Source organism: Carcharhinus amblyrhynchos, unplaced genomic scaffold, assembly GCF_965287045.1.
Source record: "Carcharhinus amblyrhynchos unplaced genomic scaffold, sCarAmb.v2.hapA scaffold_38, whole genome shotgun sequence".
NCBI lineage: Eukaryota > Metazoa > Chordata > Chondrichthyes > Carcharhiniformes > Carcharhinidae > Carcharhinus > Carcharhinus amblyrhynchos.
The window spans coordinates 1,178,983-1,199,057 of record NW_027649779.1 but is presented as its reverse complement, the minus strand read 5'-3'; the positions used below and the strand labels follow the sequence as shown (position 1 = coordinate 1,199,057).

Here is a 20,075-nt window from a genome sequence, read left to right as displayed (position 1 = left end):
ATTGTTTAACTGGGAGTGGTCTCTATTACAGCCAGCGATCATTGAATTTCAGAGCCATGTTCTGGATTATACCACTTGAGCTTCGTATTCTTTGGGTATTTTACGATATCCAAAGGGTTTACTACCCTGTCCTTGCCGTAGTTGGTGTCACTGGTAAGTCATATTTCTCTGTGTTCATTCTCCTTGTCGATGTTACCCAGTTATTGATATCATTCTGTGTAACTTTCATGGTTTGTAGCTGTGAATGCACTGGAAACATTTCTCCTTGCCACACAGGTATCCTCACACTGCCTGACATTCACTTTCACTCTTTCCACTTTACGGTTGTCGTTATGTAACATGATTTCCAGTGCTATGATTCACAGCCAATTCCAAATCAGCTGATTCAACATCTTCAACTGCACAGTCTTCAGCACAATCAAAGCAGAGTCATCCAGACCAGAAATATTTGCTCCAAACCTATTGGCACCATTGTGACCCCCATATACAATTCTGAAGAAGGCAACAAATTGGAGGTCTTATTAACTGGTGAATTTGGTTTCTTGCTACATCATTGCGGGGCTTTTCTGCTGTGAACTTGGTCTCGAGCAGAATAAGTGAACTCATTCTATTCTGGGGTGGATTTCATAAAAATGTTTCTGCTGTTACCAAGGATTCTGAGAGATTGTTTCTCTTGTGCTCAGTCTAAAATACGAGTAAATTGTGTTGCTCTTCCCTACAGTGAATGTAATGACGATTCTTATCCTGTCACGAGGGAAGTGTGGTCTTTCCAAAAGTGTGATACGTTACCTCATTTCCATGTCAGCAGCGGATCTACTGGTCGTTATCATCGATCTCATATTGAGGCAAATTCCCATTAAGTTTGATTTTGTAATCATTTACCACATTAAAATATGTAATATCCATGCTGTGCTGCTTTATGCAGTCACTGATTGCTCTGTCTGGTTCACTGTCTCTTTCACCTTTGATCGATTTGTGGCTATTACTTGTCAGAAGCTGAAAATAAAATACTGCACTGAGAAAACTGCAACAGTAGTTCTCGGAACTGTGAGTGTGCTATTCAGTGTAAAGAACATTTTCTGGTATTTCATGTGTGGTGATAGATATGCGATTCAGAATACTCCCCATTTTTGTTATGTAGGATCTGATGCCCTCTATTCTGCAGCATGGGGAGCAGTTGAAAATCTGCATTATATTTTAACACCATTCGTTCCTTTTTTGTTGATTCTGTTGCTGAATGCTTTCACCATTAAACACATTCTAGGGTCGATGAGAACAAAACCTCTCGCTGAGTTCAGCGCTAAACTCACCGCCTTCCAGTGATCTGGAGGCAGTTTTCATTCACAACGGTGAGACGAACAACGTAGAAAGGGGAGAGAGAGTCAGTTTCAGCCTTGACACTTCTGGGGGAACGGAGATCTGGAATTCACCCAGGATTGAGTCAAAGTTTAAAAAAAAAGACGCCCAACATGGGGCTCGAACCCACGATCCTGAGATTAAGAGTCTCATGCTCTACCGACTGAGCTAGCCGGCCACATGCACTGTGGGGCTTTCCGTAACCTAAAATGCGTGGAGAGAATATGGCTTTTCTATTTGGTGTCTCAGATTGTTCAGATTTCAACGTTTACATTGAATCCCCAAAGTTTATATCCATCCCTCTCAGTCATCAATTACATCATTCACATCTTTCAATTCTTAGCTTCACCTTTCCCAAGCATTCCAAAATCCTCTTACATCATTCACCGTATTTTTCCTTTGTTCGTAATAATTTAGCCAGGGGAGGGGGCGGGGGGAAAAACCCTCTCAAGATTTTCATGTCACACTGTTCCCCTATTTCAGATTTTTCAATAAGATCATCTCTGATTATTCTAAACTCCAGAGCGAACAGACTCATCCCACTGAATGTCTCCTCTCAGGAGAAACGCAGAAATCAATCGCCCCACAGCGTCTGTGAAGGGAACAACATCTAAATCTTCCAGCTGGATGAACTGGCCTCGGAGCTGGAGAAGTCAGAGTTGTAACACTAACGATAAACTCTGAAGAACATAATGTCAGATACACAACATACATGTCAGATACACACACAGCACACATGTCAAATCATGTCCCTTTCAAGTTGCGTCTTTTAATTTCCTGTTCTCCACCTCAGACATTTCTCCATTCATCAAAAATCCCCCACCTCAAACCCCATCCTGCTCCTCAATCCACTGATAATGTTACAAATACCGCAACAACCTAGCATCATTTGGCTCCGTAGCTCAGTGCTCAGAGTACTGGTCTTATAAACCAGTGGTCGTGAGTTCAATTCTCTCTAGAGCCTCCACGCAACGTTTAGCTAACATAAACTGTAGGGAAAAGTAGTGGGTTTGTATCATAACTGAAACGAGGCAGTAATAATCCAGATTTTAAGAAAGTTCACTGTTCGAAAAAGTGAGAGGAGGACAAACAGAAGAGAGGGCTTGTATCTCTCTTAACGCCCCAACTTCTACGGACCTTCAGAACGTTATAAGTTTCAAGCAGATCACCTAGTTACGAGGGCCAGCGCATCCTTTGAAACAATTCTCATGGAAATATAAACAACGTTGAGTTAGGTCCATTATGAGAGATTAAAAGTGATAATCTGTGACAGGTGAATGGCAGAGTTCAGGAAATTTCAGCCACTGCCACTCAAAATTGGATTTGCGCTTCATAACGCCACCGAATGTACAAATACACGTGTTAAATATACATCTCCAATCTCTAGTCACTATCTCCCACGGGGAAGAGAAATAGAATTCCTGTGCAGTGACTGCTGATAAAATGGCAAACTGACCAGCCGAGCTCCTGTTGGAAAACTTCAATCCCGACAATTTTGTCCAATATCCACACTTGAGCAACTGGTTGCCAAGTGCAGACATCCAGCTACTGAATGCAGACACATGAGACCAGCGCTGCGAGTCGCCAGCAGATGGTGAAACTGGATCACTATAATCATGTTTGCAGTGAAAAAGGTTTTCAGAGTTTTTTTTTAAGGGTAGGAAAAAGTGAATAAAAAGTCGTTTACATATTTTCCAGTAACTTACGGCGTGGAATGGTTATGAATAGAATACTTACTTTGTTATTCCTGCTAATAAAGATGTCTGTTTTCGGCTAATCATTCCATTACATTCTATTTTATTATTTGAAATACTTGTTCAGAATTCATTAAAAAAAAATTCATAACTGAAGATAAATCTATTTTTGCCCGAATTTTTCAACAATTATTTACTTTTCAGACCCTTCACAAACAAAGATCAACCTTGCTTATATTCTGTTCTGTGGGGAAGATTTGCAACCACCTTTGCCAAATAATCCATTCATCCATGAATCTCTCCTCCAATCTGTTCAATTCACCATTGCTAAATCCAATAATGAATACTGTGCAAAGTGCAAAGGGGGCGGGACTGTTTGGGCTGAGTGTCGAGCTGAATGGGAGGGTGGGGATGTGGTGAGGTGGGGTGGAATTGTGAAGAGAGTTTTGAGATTCATTTCATTGAGGGAGTTGTGTTGCAGCTGAAGTGAAATGCAAACATCCGCTCAAGTTAACAGAATGGTACAAAACTGGCGGTCAACATGATGTCCAGGCTGGTTCATTAGTAGAAGCTGATTTGAATCCGGATTTTTTCTGGACTCAATTCATTTTTTAAATTTGTTTTTACAATTTCAATGCACGTTTTAATCAGAAATGGTGATACAAAATGTGTCTACACTGTGTATGTTTCACTGAGATATTGTTTTGTGCAGAACACAAGGTAAACACAGTGTTCTAACGAAAAATATGTTTATTCTGTAAGAAATTTTACAATTGCAGTAAATGGAGATCTGATCACATTCTTCAGATCCTCTCTGAATTGTGTCTGGGTCACTGCGTAAATGTATGTATTGGTGCAGCAACTCAGAAGTTGGAGCATAAATCCTAATTCCTGCACAAATGCAGGAATATAGAAATGAATTAAGTTTACATTATATAATCGTTGACAAAAGGAGTAGATAAGTAACACTGACCATAGTAGGATAAAATTTAATGATAGAGCAAATAGTAAGATAATGGATTTTCTTCTCTTCACTGTCTCTGGGTCCTTTGAAGTGTCCATGCACTTGTGGCTCTGAAGTCTCCTGCGGAATTTGGTCGACCCTAGAATGTGTCTAATGGTGAAAACATTCAGCAACAGAATCAACAAAAAAGGAATGAACGGTGTTAAAATATAATGCAGATTTTCAACTGCTCCCCATGCTGCAGAATAGAGGGCATGAAAGTCTACATAACAAAAATGGGGAGTATTCCACATCGCATATCTATCACCATACATGAAATACCAGAAAATGTTCTTTACACTGAATAGCACACTCACAGTTCCGAGAACCACTGTTGCAGTTTTCTCAGTGCAGTATTTTATTTTCAGCTTCTGACAAGTAATAGCCACAAATCGATCAAAGGTGAATGTGACAGTGAACCAGACAGAGCAATCAGTGACTGCATAAAGCAGCACAGCATGGATATTACATATTTTAATGTGGTAAATGATTACAAATTCAAACTTAATGGGAATTTGCCTCAAAATGAGATCGATAATAATGACCAGTAGATCCGCTGCTGACATGGAAATGAGGTAACGTATCACACTTTTGGAAAGACCACACTTCCCTCGTGACAGGATAAGAATCGTCAATACATTCACTGTAAGGAAGAGAGACACAATTTACTCGTATTTTAGACTGAGCACAAGAGAAGCAATCTCTCAGGATCCTCGGGAACAGCTGAAACATTTTTATTAAATCCACCCCAGAATAGAATGAGTCCACCTATTCTGCTCGAGACAACGTTCACAGCAGAAAAGCCCCGCAATGATGTAGCCGGACGCCACATTCATCAGTTCATAAAATCTCCAATTTGCTGCCTTCTTCAGATTTGTATATGGGGGAGAATGGTGCCAGTAGGTTTGGAGCAAATATTTCTGGTCTGGATGACTCTGCTTTGATTGTGCTGAAGGCTGTGCAGTTGAAAATGTTGAATCAGCTGATTTGGAATTGATTGTGAATCATAGGTGGCAGTCTCTGGGTTGCTGCCTAGTACCAGCAGGGCGAGGAATAACGAGATCATGCAACTGAATGCATGGTTGAGGGATTGGTACAGGGTAGAGGGTTTTACTTTTGTAGACCACTGGGAGGTATTTATGAGAGAAGGGCAACTGTGTAGGAGTGATGGGGAGAATTTGAATGGGAGAGGGACAAGTGTCTGAGCAGGGAGGTTAGCTGGGGTGTTTAGGAATGGTTTAAACTAATAGGGAGGGGGGTGGGGATGTGACTGATAGCTCATTAGACACTGAGGCCGGGAGTGAGTTGGGTGAAAGGAAAATCATCAGGGAGAAGGAGGTTCCGAGGGACACTGGCGGGTTAGACTGTATCTGTTTCAATGCGAGGAGTGTGACAGGAAAAACGGATGAGCTTAGGGCCTTGATGTTTGTGAGGAAGTTAGATGTGGTGGCAGTAATGGAGACGTGGTTACGTGAAGGTCAGGACTGGCAGCTGAATGTTCCAGGGTATAAGTGTTTTAGATGTGACAGAGGAGGGTTGAGGAGAGGTGGAGGGGTGGCACTGTTAGTAAAGAAGAACATCACAGCAGCGCAGAGGGAGGAAATATGAAGGAGTTAGGGATTGAGTCGCTGTGGGTGGAGTTGAGGAATAAAAAGGGAGAGATTACGATGCTAGGGGTATACTATAGGCCACCCAACAGCCCGAGGTCAGTGGAGGAAGGTATTTGCAGGTGCAGATAGGTGCAGAAAGAATAAGGTGGTTGTAGTGGGTGACTTTAATCTTTCTGGAGTGGATTGGAAGGGGCCGAGAGCTGGGGGTACGGAGGGAGAGGGGTTTGTAAAATGTGTGTTGGAAGGGTCCCTAGAGCAGTACGTAACTAGCCCGACTAGGGAGGGGGCTATACTGGATTTAGTGTTGGGTAATGAGCCGGGGCAGGTGGTTGAGGTAGAGGTAGGCAAACATGTGGTTAACAGTGAGCACAAGTCCGTCTACTTTAGCATAAAAATGGAAAGGGATGAGTGCCGTCCGAAGGGGAGGGTGCTGAACTGGGGGAAGGTGAGCTATAGCCGGATTAGGAGGGAGCTGAAGGACACTGATTGGGAGGGACTGTTAGCTGGCATGTCCACGGTTGGCACGTGGGAGGCTTTGAAGGGCAAACTGAAAATGTTGCAGGAAAGGCATGTGCCGGTTAAGCGGAAGGATGGGGAAGGTAGGATTAGAGAGCCGTGGGTTACAGGAGGTATCGAAGACTTGGTCAGGAAGAAGAGGGAGGCATATGTTAGGTCAAAACAACTGGGTACGGAGAGTGCGCTGGAGGAATATAGAGAGAGTAGGAGGGAGCTAATAAAAAAGGGGAGTTAGAAGGGCGAAGAGAGGGCATGAAATGGCTTTGGCTGATAGGATTAAGGAAAATCCAAAAGCGTTTTACTCCTACATTAGGAGCAAGAGAGTGGTTAGAGGGAAAATTTGTCCTCTTAGGGACAAAGGAGGGGAGTTATGTATCGAGTCGGAGGGAATGGGGGAGATCCTGAATGAATACTTTGCGTCGGTATTCACGAAGGAGAGGGGTTCGGTGTCGTGTAGTGCGTTGGAGGGAGCTGTAGATCAGTGGAAGGAAATATCCATTACGACGGAGGAAGTGCTAAGGCTTTTAGGTACCATAAAAACGGATAAAGCTCCGGGGCCTGATGGTATTTATCCCAGGCTGCTTAGGGAGATGAAAGATGAAATTGCTGGGCCTCTGACGCAAATCTTTGTCTCTTCTTTGGACACAGGTGAGGTCCCAGAAGACTGGAGGGTAGCTAATGTTGTACCGCTGTTTAAAAAAGGTAGTAGGGATAACCCTGGTAATTATAGACCAGTGAGTTTGACATCGGCGGTAGGAAAATTATTGGAAAAAATTCTTAGGGGTAGGATGTATGAGTATTTGGAGCGTTGCGATCTGATTAGGGATACGCAACATGGCTTTGTTAGAGGGAGGTCTTGCCTTACGAATCTGGTAGAATTCTTTGAGGAGGTGACAAAAGCGGTTGACGATAGGAGAGCCGTTGATATCATCTATATGGATTTCAGTAAGGCGTTTGACAAAGTCCCTCACGGTAGGCTGGTAGAAAAGGTTAAGGCACATGGGATACAAGGCAGGTAGCTAGGTGGATTGAAAACTGGCTGGGCAATAGGAGACAGAGGATAGTTGTCGAGGGGACCATTTCGGGCTGGAGGCCAGTGACCAGTGGTGTGCCGCAGGGCTCAGTACTGGGACCTCTCCTCTTTGTAGTATACATAAACGACTTGGAAGAGAGCGTACGTGGTGTGATCAGCAAGTTTGCAGGTGACACCAAGATGGAAGGGTTGGCAGATACCGAGGAGGAATGTCAGGTGACACAGCAGGATGTAGATAGGTTGGTATATTGGGCAGATAGATGGCAGATGGAATTTAATCCTGACAAATGCGAGGTGAAGCATTTTGGAAGGAATAATGCAGAGAGGAGCTACGTGATAAAAGGTAGACAGATTAGGAGTATAGAAATACAGAGGGACCTGGGAGTGCAGGTTCACAAGTCTATGAAGGTGGCGACACAAGTAGAGAAGGTTGTGAGGAAAGCTTACGGAATGCTAGCCTTTATAGGAAGGGGTATAGAGTATAGGAGCTGCCGCCTAATGCTTCACTTGTACAGAACGTTGGTTAGACCGCATTTGGAGTACTGCGTCCAGTTCTGGTCACCTTACTACCGGAAGGACGTGGAGACTCTGGGGAGGGTGCAGGGGAGGTTTACCAGGATGTTGCCTGGCATGGAGGGGCTGGGTTACGAGGAAAGGTTGGAGAAACTGGGACTCTTCTCCTTGGAAAGACGGAGATTAAGGGGGGACACGATAGAGGTATATAAAATACAGAAGGGAATAGATAGAGTCAATAGTGGTAGGCTGTTCCCTAGATTGGGGACAATTATGAGAGGTCACGATCTAAGGGTGAGGGGGGAGAAGTATAATTTGGATATGAGAGGAAGGTTCTTCACGCAGAGGGTCGTGGGGGTATGGAACGCGCTACCGAGTAGGGTGGTGGAGGCAGGAACGTTGGACTTGTTTAAGGTTTACTTAGATAGACACATGAGCGAAAAAAGGATGGAGGGTTATAGTAGAGGGTACTAAATAGGGTCAGAGCCTCAGGACGACAACGGAAATGTAGAATTTCATGTTAACGTTTTCGTCTTTTTATTCCGCAGGTGTTGGTCCACCTTGTTGTCAAACGAGGGGCATGCACACGATGGGTCGTGCGTGGGCTGCTCTTGGAGGTTCCGGGAGTGGCCTAGTACTTCGTGTCGGTGTGTGTGCTTGATCCTGGACCGGTAGACGGGCGCCGCAACAGCTCAGTGACTAGCACTGCTAGCTGTGCAGATACATGGATTTGGGCCTGTGTCTGTGGGAGTTTGCGCATTCTCCCTGTGGTTGCGTGGGTTTCCTCCGGGCACTCCGGTTTCCTCCCACACCCCAAAGATGTGCTCTTAGGCTGATTGGTATACCAAATTGACACTATTCTCCCCTGAATCTGGCTAAGTTACGGGTTCCACTCACACACACACAGGGCAGGGTAGGTCTGGGAGGATGCGACGGCACGGGCTCGTTGGGCCGAAGGGCCTGTTTCCCGTGCTGGGTTGTTCTTTGTTCTTTATAATACTGGAAATCATGTTACATAACGACGACTGTAAAGTGGAAAGATTGAAAGTGAATATCAGGTAGTGTGAGGAAAGCTGTGTGGAAAGGGGAAACGTTTCCAGTGCATTCACAGCAACAAACCATAAAGGTTACACAGAATGATATCAATAACTGGGTAACATGGACAAGGACAATGAACACAGAGAAATATGACTTACCAGTGACACCAACTACGGCAAGGACTGGGTAGTAAATCCTTTGGATATCGTAAAATACCCAAACGATACGAAGCTCAAGTGGTATAATCCAGAACATGGCTCTGAAATTCAATGATCGCTGGCTGTACTAGAGACCACTCCCAGTTAAACAATATTGCTCACACTGTGAAAATTCCTATTTATAAATCTTCTAATGTCCCCATTGAAACAATTAAACCGTGTGCTGAGGGACATGAATCACAGTCTCTGAACAAACAAGATGACTTCATCTTTTCCTGCAAATTACATGGTTATTGTCCTTTTTACTCATGCTAAAAAATCCGAATGAAGGCAAACATTTTCGTTCATGCGCTTTGGCAAAAAAGAGGAACATCGATTAACAATGTGTTGCTGAACTGAAGAGAGTTGAAACCGTTGTGAATATTGCTGTCACACATTGTCAGCCGATCCGTTTTCCAACAGATCTCTAAAGACAGATAAGTCAACACCGGGAACAAAATAGTGAGGCTGAAATCATTTTATATGCAAGAACATACAACAGAATGGTTGTCAATAAATACTTACATATTAAATGTTCTTCAGTTGAAACACATGAACTGTTTGGTGTTTCCATGCATTCAGGGAAGGCAGTGATGGGCTGAAGGTTATCACTGGGAAAACTGAAGGGGAATTGCTAAAAGAGATCATTTCACCAAAGGGGGTTATTAGAAAATAGAATATTTAAAATAAATAAACACACAGAAGTCTATGATATTTCTTAGACATAGAACCATAGAATTCCTACAGTTCAGAAAAAAAGGACAACTGGCCCACCGAGTCTGCATCCCACCCAGGTCCTCCCCTCTGCCCTATCCCCGTTAGCCCCACACATTTTCCATGGCTAATCCACATACTCTAAGGGAAAATAACGGGCAATTTTGCATGCCCAATCCAACTAATATGATCAGTTGTAATATAAATGAAGGACGGGTTTTGTGCAGTAATACAGAGACAGAGCCGAATGCACCAGATATCGACATAACACCTGTACTAATATGAATGCAGACTGGGTCCAGTTCAGTCATTACTGAGAGAGTGTATACAGTATATTACTAACCAGCGTGGTGTTTTCTCATCTAAATAGAGACATGACATACTCAGTTTTGACAAAGACAAGGTCTTTGTGAAGGATACAATGTGAAGGATAAACTTGCATTTGGTGAATAAAAAGTCTGAAATACAATAAAAAGCAGGTGATTCAGGAATAAATGGACATTTTAAAGAGCTTTCCTCAGCTTCCCTGGTGGCGTAGTGGTTAGGATTCGGCGCTTTTACTGCCGCAGCCCGGGTTCGATTCCCAGTCAGAGAATGTAGATTTATTGCTGTACAACAATCCGGCGTTACTTCAGGTCAACAACTGTCAGAATCAGTATGAGGGAGATTTCGTTGTTTGCGTCTGAATTGGAAAAGTAACATGTGAAGAACCAAAAAGAAAATAAGAGAGCGATAGGCTAGAAAGTGCTGATGACACAAAATGCTGATACGGGTTAAAATCTGGCTGTTAATGGGGGAAATTTTATTGTTTCTAACGACATAAATATCTCGCAGATCTGGGTCCAAATCTCTGCTTCAATGACAAGAAAAGTTTTAATTGAATGAAATAGTAAACTCTCCCACCTCTAGTGAAGTGGAGGCAGTTTTCACTCAGAAACCAGTAAGTGTGAGTTTAACAATGTGGGAAGGAGAAAGACTCAGTTTGAGCGGTGACATTGCGGGAGGAATGGAGAGCTGGAGTTCACCCAGAAAAGCAGCAAAGTTTAAAATCAATGGCGTCCAATGTTGGATGGTCCATTAACGGTGATAATTTAATGTTATTCAGCAGAATCACCACAGGATGGTTTATCACAGATTGATGCTAAAACTTTGAATGGAGTGAACTGCAGTGACATTGAATGCAGTAGAAAGGGCAGCACGGTAGCACAGTGATTAGCACTGATGCCTCACAGCGCCAGGGACTCAGGTCCTCGGGTCACCGCCTGTGCGGAGTTTGCACGTTCTCCCCCTGCCTCCGTGGGTTTCCTCCGGGCGTCCCAGTTTCCGATTCAAAGATGCGTGTTTTCGTTTGATTGGCCATGCTAAATTGATTCTAGTGTCAGAGGGATTAGAAGGGTAAACATGTGGGTTTACGGGGAATAGGGCGTGGGTGGGATTTTTGTGGGTGCGGACTCGATGGGTCCAATGGCCTCCTTCTGGGGGAATCAAAAGAGGTAATGCAAATATACATTGTTTTTGTTGAAACAGCATGTCAACTAAATGTATTTTCACTGCCATGTAAAAGCGGACCTGACATCTGCACTGAAATGTGATGAGGTTGGAAAAACTCAGGACGTTACATGGAAACAAAGATAAACCTTCACCTCCATCACCTTTCATTAACATTGGGAATGTTTAGAAATAGGGAAAGTTTTTTAAAAAGCGAAATCCAACAAGGAAGAAAAGTAACAACATCTGGCAGGGTGGAAATTTGGTCTGTGTGAACTGATGTTTGAAGACAGTGCGAGACAATTAGCATATAGCACAGAAAACCAGCAAGGGGAAATCTGCCGAAACCCGGGATTGAACCAGGGAACGTTAGATGTTCAGTCTAACGCTATCCCAACTGAGCTATTTCGGCTGGACGGTAAACTAGTAGCTTCCGTCTCCCAAATATCTAAGAGAGCAATGATTTCTGCCTATTCGTTTATGCATCATTTTTAGGTGGTGATCTGATTTGCTTTAAACGTCATGAATATTTTTTTTCTCGAACATGTTATTCCAAAACTTTAATGCAGTGGGAAACATCATTATTCATTTTGACAGGAGGAACCAGCAAAGACAATGTAATATCAATTGCTGTGGGCAAAAGATGTGCTTCTGGAGCCAGTCTAGTTGTTTCTCCAGTAAACCGGGTCTGCTTGCCCTGAGTCATCACCGTGTTTCTGTAGTACGGTGGTTATCACAAGGTCCAGGTTAATTCTGTAAATATCTGGTTAGAACGAGGAATGATGGGAAGTGTACAGCTTTAGTTAGAAAATGCAATTCCATCATCTTAATTCTCGATCAGTTAATACAGACTCAGTTTGCAATCCTGTTATTATATCATGATGTGGAGATGCCAGTGTTGGATTGAAGTGGGCACAGAAAGCATTCTCACAACACCAGGTTAAAGTAAAACAGAATAATTGGAATTACGAGCTTTTGGAGCGGTGCTCCTTCACCAGAGTGTTTAACGCGGCACTCAGAAATTCACTGTGTGTGTGTGCTCTCGAAAGGGGCCACTTGTACACACTGCTTTACTCCAGCAAATTGTTCAGTTGGTAATGTTTCTGTTCGTTGTTCTTGACGAAAACGACACAGAACACAAACCTGCATTCAATCTGAGCTGTGAGACCAAAACGCAAATCCACTTTAGCAGCGGTGGGATTCGAACCCACACCTACAAAGAGACTGGAAAAGGCTTGCGCGATGTTGCGTGTGAGATTTGAGTGAGAGCATTTGTGAGCATTTGGGGAACGAAAGGACAAAGTGAGGAAATTACAATGCTGCTGAGTGTGAAGGCAGAGAGAGCATGTGGGGGCAGGACTAATAAGAGCAGCATTGGTGGTTCAGTGGTAGAATTTTCGCCTGCCACGCGGGAGGCCCGGGTTCGATTCCCGGCCAATGCAAAGCTTCTTCTTTCTCCGTTCACTCTGTATATTGAAGCGAATCTCGTGCCAAAATTGGGGGAAAGCAAGGGAAATATTAAGTCTTGGAACTAAATCCTGAGGAAAATGGATCACAATATTCAAAAGGAGGTGCAGTTTTGAATGGTGTTATTGATGATTGAGTGGAAAGTATTGGATCGTCGGGCTACTGGTGGTCAGTTCCCTTCCCTCCCGTTGAATTCCTGCCTGTGAAAAGAGACGTAGATTCATTTTACCTGCCCGTTCATAGGAGAAACACACTACAGCAGTGCTGCAGGATCAACGGAACTAAAGAGACTTGTATAGAATTGTAAACAGTGCGGTCATGCTGCAGTTCTGGAACAGGTTTTCAGAAATAGAATTGTGGTCATTGACACACTAGTTTAGAATATATGTAACTCCTGTTGTCTCAGTCTATGTGGCTCAATTGGTCAGCGCGTTCGGCTATTAACCGAAAGGTTGGTGGTTCGAGACCACCCAGGAACGGATTTTTTGCTATTTTTCTCACTATCAGCATTCACGGGTAAACAGTTGCCTGCTTCAACTCATTGAAAAGTTTGGAACGACGAGACAGAATTTGGTAGTGTACAAGCTGAGACATTGTATATACCTCTGATTCTGTGTGTGCCCTTGTATCTTTCGAGTTACGAGGATCTCTATATGTCTGCGCCTGAATCTTGGTGTATCTGAATCTAGTGTGCCCCTACATCTATATGTGTCCCTGAATCTGTGTATGCCCCCCTGTTTCTCTGTAGGCTCCAGTGTGTGTGTGTGTGTGTGTGTGTGTGTGTGTGTGTGTGTGTGTGTGTATCCCTGTAAATGTCTGATTCTTTGTGCCTTTTTTAAGACTAAACCGTGAAAATGTCTGACAAACGAATTGCAGAGGGCAGAAATGTTTACCCACTAAGATTCTGAATTTGATTAACGTCTGGTAACTGCATCGAATATACAATTTGAAGTTTCAAATAATCCCAACTTCAATCTCCACACATTATCTCCCAATGGGAAATGAAGAACACGATTTATCTGCGGTGCCTGGTTATAAAAAGGACGAATACGCCAGCCGAGATCCTTCTATAAACTGCAATCTCGGACAATATCGTTCAACATTCATATTTCAGTAACCGGTTCGCAGACTCACAAGCACCAGCGCCTGCAGTCTCTGTGGTCCGCCAGCAGACGGCGGTGATGTATCATTTTAATCACAAGACCGTGCAGCAGGTTTGAGGAAAAATTTGAGGAAACTTTATTTCCCTGTTTCCATAGAAAGGGAACAATCAGGAAAGCAATGGCATTAATATCTCTGTCAGTAACATTCACAGGGAAATCTGGCCGAAGGATAGTGAATTTAATACTTGCGTTCATATTTCCCTTCCGGCGAGTGAACATGTCGATTAACAGCTAATTATTATATAACCTTACATTTTAGTGATTTAAAGATTTGTCTATTTTCTCATCCAGACATTATCAAATAATATTTCATTATAATTGGACACATGTCTCTTTTTTGCGGGATTTTCCATTCCTCGGCGCTCATTTTTTTTCCCTTCGTCCGTTTAGAAATCCAGCCGAACCCTGCCTCTATGTTATGTTCTGTGTATATTTAAAATGTAGTTGCTTGTTATAATTTTTGACTTCAGCACAATTCGAGCTCTAACTCACTCTGATCTATAATAAACACTGCAAATTGCATGAGCGCCTCAAAATGACTAACTGTGCACTGATTTGCGTTATTAGCTCATTATACCAATCTCACTGTCGAATGCTGACACAGGATTTTATTAAATGTAATCGCAGACAATCCAATTTTCTGTTCCGAGCTGCAATCTGACTCTGAATGTAACTCAATGGGAGTTTGGGGCTAGTATTTCATGGACATTATCATCTCAGTATCCATCAGAATTTCCCATGTCCTCCGCACCGCCCCCCCCCCCACCCCATTCCACGCCCCCAACGCCTCCCTCTCCCGCAACCTCCACCCCCCCATAAACGCCCCCACCCCATCCCCGGCCGCAGACCAACACCATTTATTAATCTCGATTCCACGTCTTCAGTTCACCATCTTTAGTTTTAATGGTGACATTTATCAATCAGTTGGAGCGATGGAGGGTGAGAGGGCGGGGCTAAATTCGCGGGGGTTCAGTGAGGTTTCAGAACTGGTGGAGTCACCAACTCCCACCCACTTTGACACGGTGCTACTCCATTCTGGAACGGGATTGATGATAAACTGTCAGCTAAACAGAACATTATACTCACCATGTAATCAGTTTCTGGAGGTGAATGTATTTGAAAGCAAAGGAAGGGAATATCATTTACTGCAGGTGATAGAATGACTGTGTGACTATATCTGTAGTGACAGTGACCTGGGATGAAGCAATGGAGACAGTAATGATGATCAATGAGATACAAATCTCAGATATCACAGCAGAACTGTGAAAAGCTCATGTTGTTCAGCAGATTTCCCACAAGAAGCTATAGAAGGGGCAGAGGCTATGAATGATCTTTGAATGTGGTGAGCTGTAGTGAAATGTAGTGGAGTAGAATGTATTATTATTCATTTTGACAGGAGGAAGCAGCAAGGGGAATGTAAATATAAATTGCTGGGATTGGGCAAACGGTTTTTTTTTTCCAGGCAGTTCAAACTGACACAATGATCGCTCCTGTTTTCCATCAGGAAGGAATTTCAGCCCCTCCTCAATCTTGTGCTGGTCGGCAGCAATAAAGTCTACATTCCCTGACCGGGAATTGAACACGGGCCGCGGCGGCGAGAGCGCCGAATCCTAACCACTAGACCACCAGGGGAGGTGCGAGTAGCTGTCTTAATCTGACTGATACATTGCAACGTTTTTGAAATTCTCCAGAACGGCTTGCCGAAGGAAAAAAAATTGTTTGATAGAACAGGAATGACTCCTTCAGCCAACAGCAAATTACTGCAGATGCCGGAACTTAAAAAAAAAACTTAAAATGCTGGAAAATCTCACCAGGCATGACGGCATCTCTGGAGAGAGAATGTAAGACAATGTAATTGAGTCTAAACTGCCCTCTGAAATGGCCCAACAACATAGTTAGTTCAGTGGGAAATGGGGATGGACAACAAATACTGACAATGAAATCTATATTGTGTTAGCAGCATTTTATGAAAGAATTAATAATTTTCATTTTGTTTCATTTCATGTCAGACAGGGTGACATATTCGGGGCTCTTATTATTTAAAACCTCAGCCCTTTAACTATTTAGACACTTATGGTTCAGTCAGAGAAAAGTGATCCACTGTGATCCAAAACAAGGAATTTTAGTTGCTGCAAATCCCACCTCAAAACGGAAAATGTTGGAAGATTCATCAGTTTCAACAGCTTCTGTGGAGAGGGAAAGAGAGGGAATGATACAGCTTGCTGACCTTTGACCCTAACTGGAAGAAATTGATGATTTAATGGTTTACAAACAAGTACAGAGTCAAGGAAAGTAGAGAGGGAGAGGAGGAAAGAACAAATAGTCTTTTGATAAGATGGAAAGCTGGAGTGATTGAATCACAATGGAGATGATTGTTGTTTCCACTGACACAATCTCGCAGATCTGGGTTTAAATCTCCTAATAAATGAGAACAAAATCTCTCGCTGAGTTCAGCGCTAAACTCACCGCCTTCCAGTGATCTGGAGGCAGTTTTCATTCACAACTGTGAGATGAACAAGGTAGAAAGGAGAGAGGGACTGAGTTTGAGCCGTGACACTTCTGGGGGTTGGGAGATCTGGAATTCACCCAGGAATGAGGTAAAGTCTAAAAAAAACATTAACGCCCAACTTGGGGCTCGAAGCCACGAACCCTCATATTAAGGGTCTTATGCTCTACCGACTGAGCTAGCCGGGCATATAGCCTAAAGTTCTTTCCTTAACCTGAAATGCATGGAGAAAATATGGCTTTTCCATTTGGTGTCTCAGTTTGTTCAGATTTCAGTTTACAATGAATCATAAGAACCTAAGAAATAGGAGCAGGAGTAGGCCATCTAGCCCCTCGAGCCTGCCTCGCCATTCAATAAGATCATGGCTGATCTGAAGTGGCTCAGTTCCACTTTCCCGCTTTCTCCCCATAACCCTTAATCCCCTGGCCTACCAAAAACCTATCGATCCGTGTCTTAAATATATTCAGTGAGGTAGCCTCCACCACATCAACGGGCAGAGAATTCCAGAGATTCACCACCCTTTGAGTGAAGAAGTTCCTCCTCAACTCCGTTCTAAACTGCACCCCCCCCCCCGCCTTATTTTGAGGCTGTGCCCTCCAGTCCTGCTGTCCTTTCTGAGACAGAATCCCCAAAGTTTCTATCCATCCCTCTCAATCATCAATTACATCATTCACATCTTTCAATTCTTAGCTTCACCTCTCCCAAACATTCCAAACTCCTCTCACATCATTCACCTTCTTTTTTTTTGTTCGTAATAATTTAGCCAGGGGAGGGGGCGGGGAAAAACCTTCTCAAGATTTTCATGTCACACTGTTTCCCAGTTTCAGATGTTTCAATAAGATCATCTGTGATTATTCTAAACTCCAGAGCGAACAGACTCATCCCACTGAATCTCTCCTCTCAGGAGAAACACAGAAATCAATCGCCCCACAGCGTCTGTGAAGGGAACAACATCTAAATCTTCCGGCTGGATGAACTGGCATCGGAGCTGGAGAAGTCAGAGATGTAACACTAACGATGAACTCTGAAGAACATACATGTCAGATACACAACATACATGTCAGATACATACGCAGCACACATGTCAAATCATGTCACTTTCATGTTGCGTCTTTTACTTTCCTGTTCTCCACCTCAGACATTTCCCCATTCATCAAAAATCTCCCACCTCAAACCCCATCCTGCTCCTCAATCCACTGATAATGTTACAAATACCGCAACAACCGGGCATCGTTTGGCTCAGTAGCTCAGTGCTTAGAGCGCTGGTCTTATAAACCAGGGGTCGTGAGTTCAATTCTTTCTGGAGCCTCCACGCAATGTTTAGCTAATATAAACTGTAGGAAAAAGCAGTGGACTTGTATCATAACTGAAATGAGGCAGTAATAATCCAGATTTTAAGAAAGTTCACTGTTCGAAAAAGTGAGAGGAGGACAAACAGAAGAGAGGGCTTGTATCTCTCTTTACGCCCCAACTTCTACGGACCTTCAGAACGTTATAAGTTTCAAGCAGATCACCTAGTTACGAGGGCCAGCGCATCCTTTGAAATAATTCTCATGGAAATATAAACAACGTTGAGTTAGGTCCATTATGTGAGATTAAAAGTGATAATTTGTGACAGGTGAATGGCAGAGTTCAGGAAATTTCAGCCACTCCCACTCAAAATTGAATTTGCGTTTCATAACGCCACCTAATGTACAAATACACGTGTTAAATATACATCTCCAATCTCTAGTCACTATCTCCCACGGGAAAGAGAAATAGAATTCCTGTGCAGTGACTGCTGATAAAATGGCAAACTGACCAGCCGAGCTCCTGTTGGAAAACTTCAATCCCGACAATTTTGTCCAATATCCACACTTGAGCAACTGGTTGCCAAGTGCAGACATCCAGCCACTGAATGCAGACACATGAGACCAGCGCTGCGAGTCCCCAGCAGATGGTGAAACTGGATCACTATAATCATGTTTGCAGTGAAAAAGGTTTTCAGAGTTTTTTTTTAAGGGTAGGAAAAAGTGAATAAAAAGTCGTTTACATATTTTCCAGTAACTTACGGCGTGGGATGGTTATGAATAGAATACTTACTTTGTTATTCCTGCTAATAAAGATGTCTGTTTTCGGCTAATCATTCCATTACATTCTATTTTATTATTTTAAATACTTGTTCAGAACTCATTCAAAAAATTTATTCATAACTGAAGATAAATCTATTTTTGTCTGAATTTTTCAACAATTATTTACTTTTCAGACCCTTCACAAACAAAGACCAACCTTGCTTATATTCTGTTCTATGCATCTTTAATATATGTATTTGCTTATTTCACTTCAACACTCCAGTGCATTTGGGGCACAAACTAACTTTGATGTCTCACACACGCTGCAAAATCCGCGAGGGTCGTGGAATTTAATGCGCATTCGGCTGAGGTTTTTTTAATTGAATTGTACCAAGTGCATTGTCAAATACTGCCATTGAGTTTTACTAAATGCAATCACCGCCACTCCAACATTCTGTCTCAAGCTGCTGTCTAGCACCGACCCTAAATCCTTGGAAGTTTAGCGCTAACATTTTGACCAAAGAACAAAGAACAACACAGCATGGGAAACAGGCCCTTTGACCCAACGAGCTCACGCTGCATTTCAACATTATGAGTGCCCTCCTCTACCCATGACCTTTGTCTACAACTATTGGGGAAGATTTTCAACCGCCTTTGCCAAATAATCCATTCATCCATGAATCTCTACACCAATCTGTTCAATTCACCACTGCTAAATCCAATAATGAATACTGTGCAAAGTGGGGGGGACTGTTTGGGCTGAGGGTCGAGCTGAGCGGGAGGGTGGGGATGTGGTGAGGTGGGGTGGAATTGTGAAGAGAGTTCACGGGGGTTGAGTTTTGAGATTCATTTCATTGAGGGAGTTGTGTTGCAGCTGAAGTGAAATGCAAACATCCGCTCAAGTTAACAGAATGGTACAAAACTGGCGGTCAACATGATGTCCAGGCAGGTTCATTAGTATTAGCTGATTTGAATCCGGATTTTTTCTGGACTCAATTCATTTTTTAAATTTGTTTTTACAATTTCAATACACGTTTTAATCAGAAATGGTGACACAAAATATATCTACACTGTGTATGTTTCACTGAGATACTGTTTTGTGCAGAACACGAGATAAACACCCTGTTCTAACGAAAAATATGTTTATTCTGTAAGTAATTTCACAATTGCAGTAAATGGAGATCTGATCACATTCTTCAGATCCTCTCTGAATTGTGTCTGGGTCACTGCGTAAATGTATGTATTGGTGCAGCAACTCAGAAGTTGGAGCATAAATCCTAATTCCTGCACAAATGCAGGAATATAGAAATGAATTAAGTTTACATTATATAATCGTTGACAAAAGGAGTGGATAAGTAAGACTGACCATAGCAGGATAAAATTTCCTGATAGAGCAAATAGTAAGATAATGGATTTTTTTCTCTTCACTGTCTCTGGGTCCTTTGAGCTATCCATACGCTTGTGGCTCTGAAGTCTCCTGCGGAATTTGGTCGACCCTAGAATGTGTTTAATGGTGAAAACATTCAGCAACAGAATCAACAAAAAAGGAATGAACGGTGTTAAAATATAATGCAGATTTTCAACTGCTGCCCATGCTGCAGAAGAGAGGGCATCAAAGTCTACATAACAAAAATGGGGAGTATTCCACATCGCATATCTATCACCATACATGAAATACCAGAAAATGTTCTTTACACTGAATAGCACACTCACAGTTCCGAGAACC

General features: G+C 42.9%; 4 non-coding genes across 4 annotated transcripts; 2 read left to right on the top strand and 2 right to left on the bottom strand.

Moving 5' to 3' along the window:
- Nucleotides 1-1,461: 1,461 nt before the first annotated feature.
- On the bottom strand, nucleotides 1,462-1,534 carry trnak-cuu (transfer RNA lysine (anticodon CUU)). The gene has a single exon. It is a non-coding gene; the product is annotated as a tRNA-Lys (tRNA).
- A 713-nt stretch (nucleotides 1,535-2,247) lies between these two features.
- Nucleotides 2,248-2,320, top strand: trnai-uau (transfer RNA isoleucine (anticodon UAU)). Its single transcript has one exon. It is a non-coding gene; the product is annotated as a tRNA-Ile (tRNA).
- Nucleotides 2,321-11,501: 9,181 nt separating this feature from the next.
- trnaf-gaa (transfer RNA phenylalanine (anticodon GAA)) lies at nucleotides 11,502-11,574 on the bottom strand. Its single transcript has one exon. It is a non-coding gene; the product is annotated as a tRNA-Phe (tRNA).
- Nucleotides 11,575-12,533: 959 nt separating this feature from the next.
- On the top strand, nucleotides 12,534-12,604 carry trnag-gcc (transfer RNA glycine (anticodon GCC)). Its single transcript has one exon. It is a non-coding gene; the product is annotated as a tRNA-Gly (tRNA).
- Nucleotides 12,605-20,075: the final 7,471 nt, after the last annotated feature.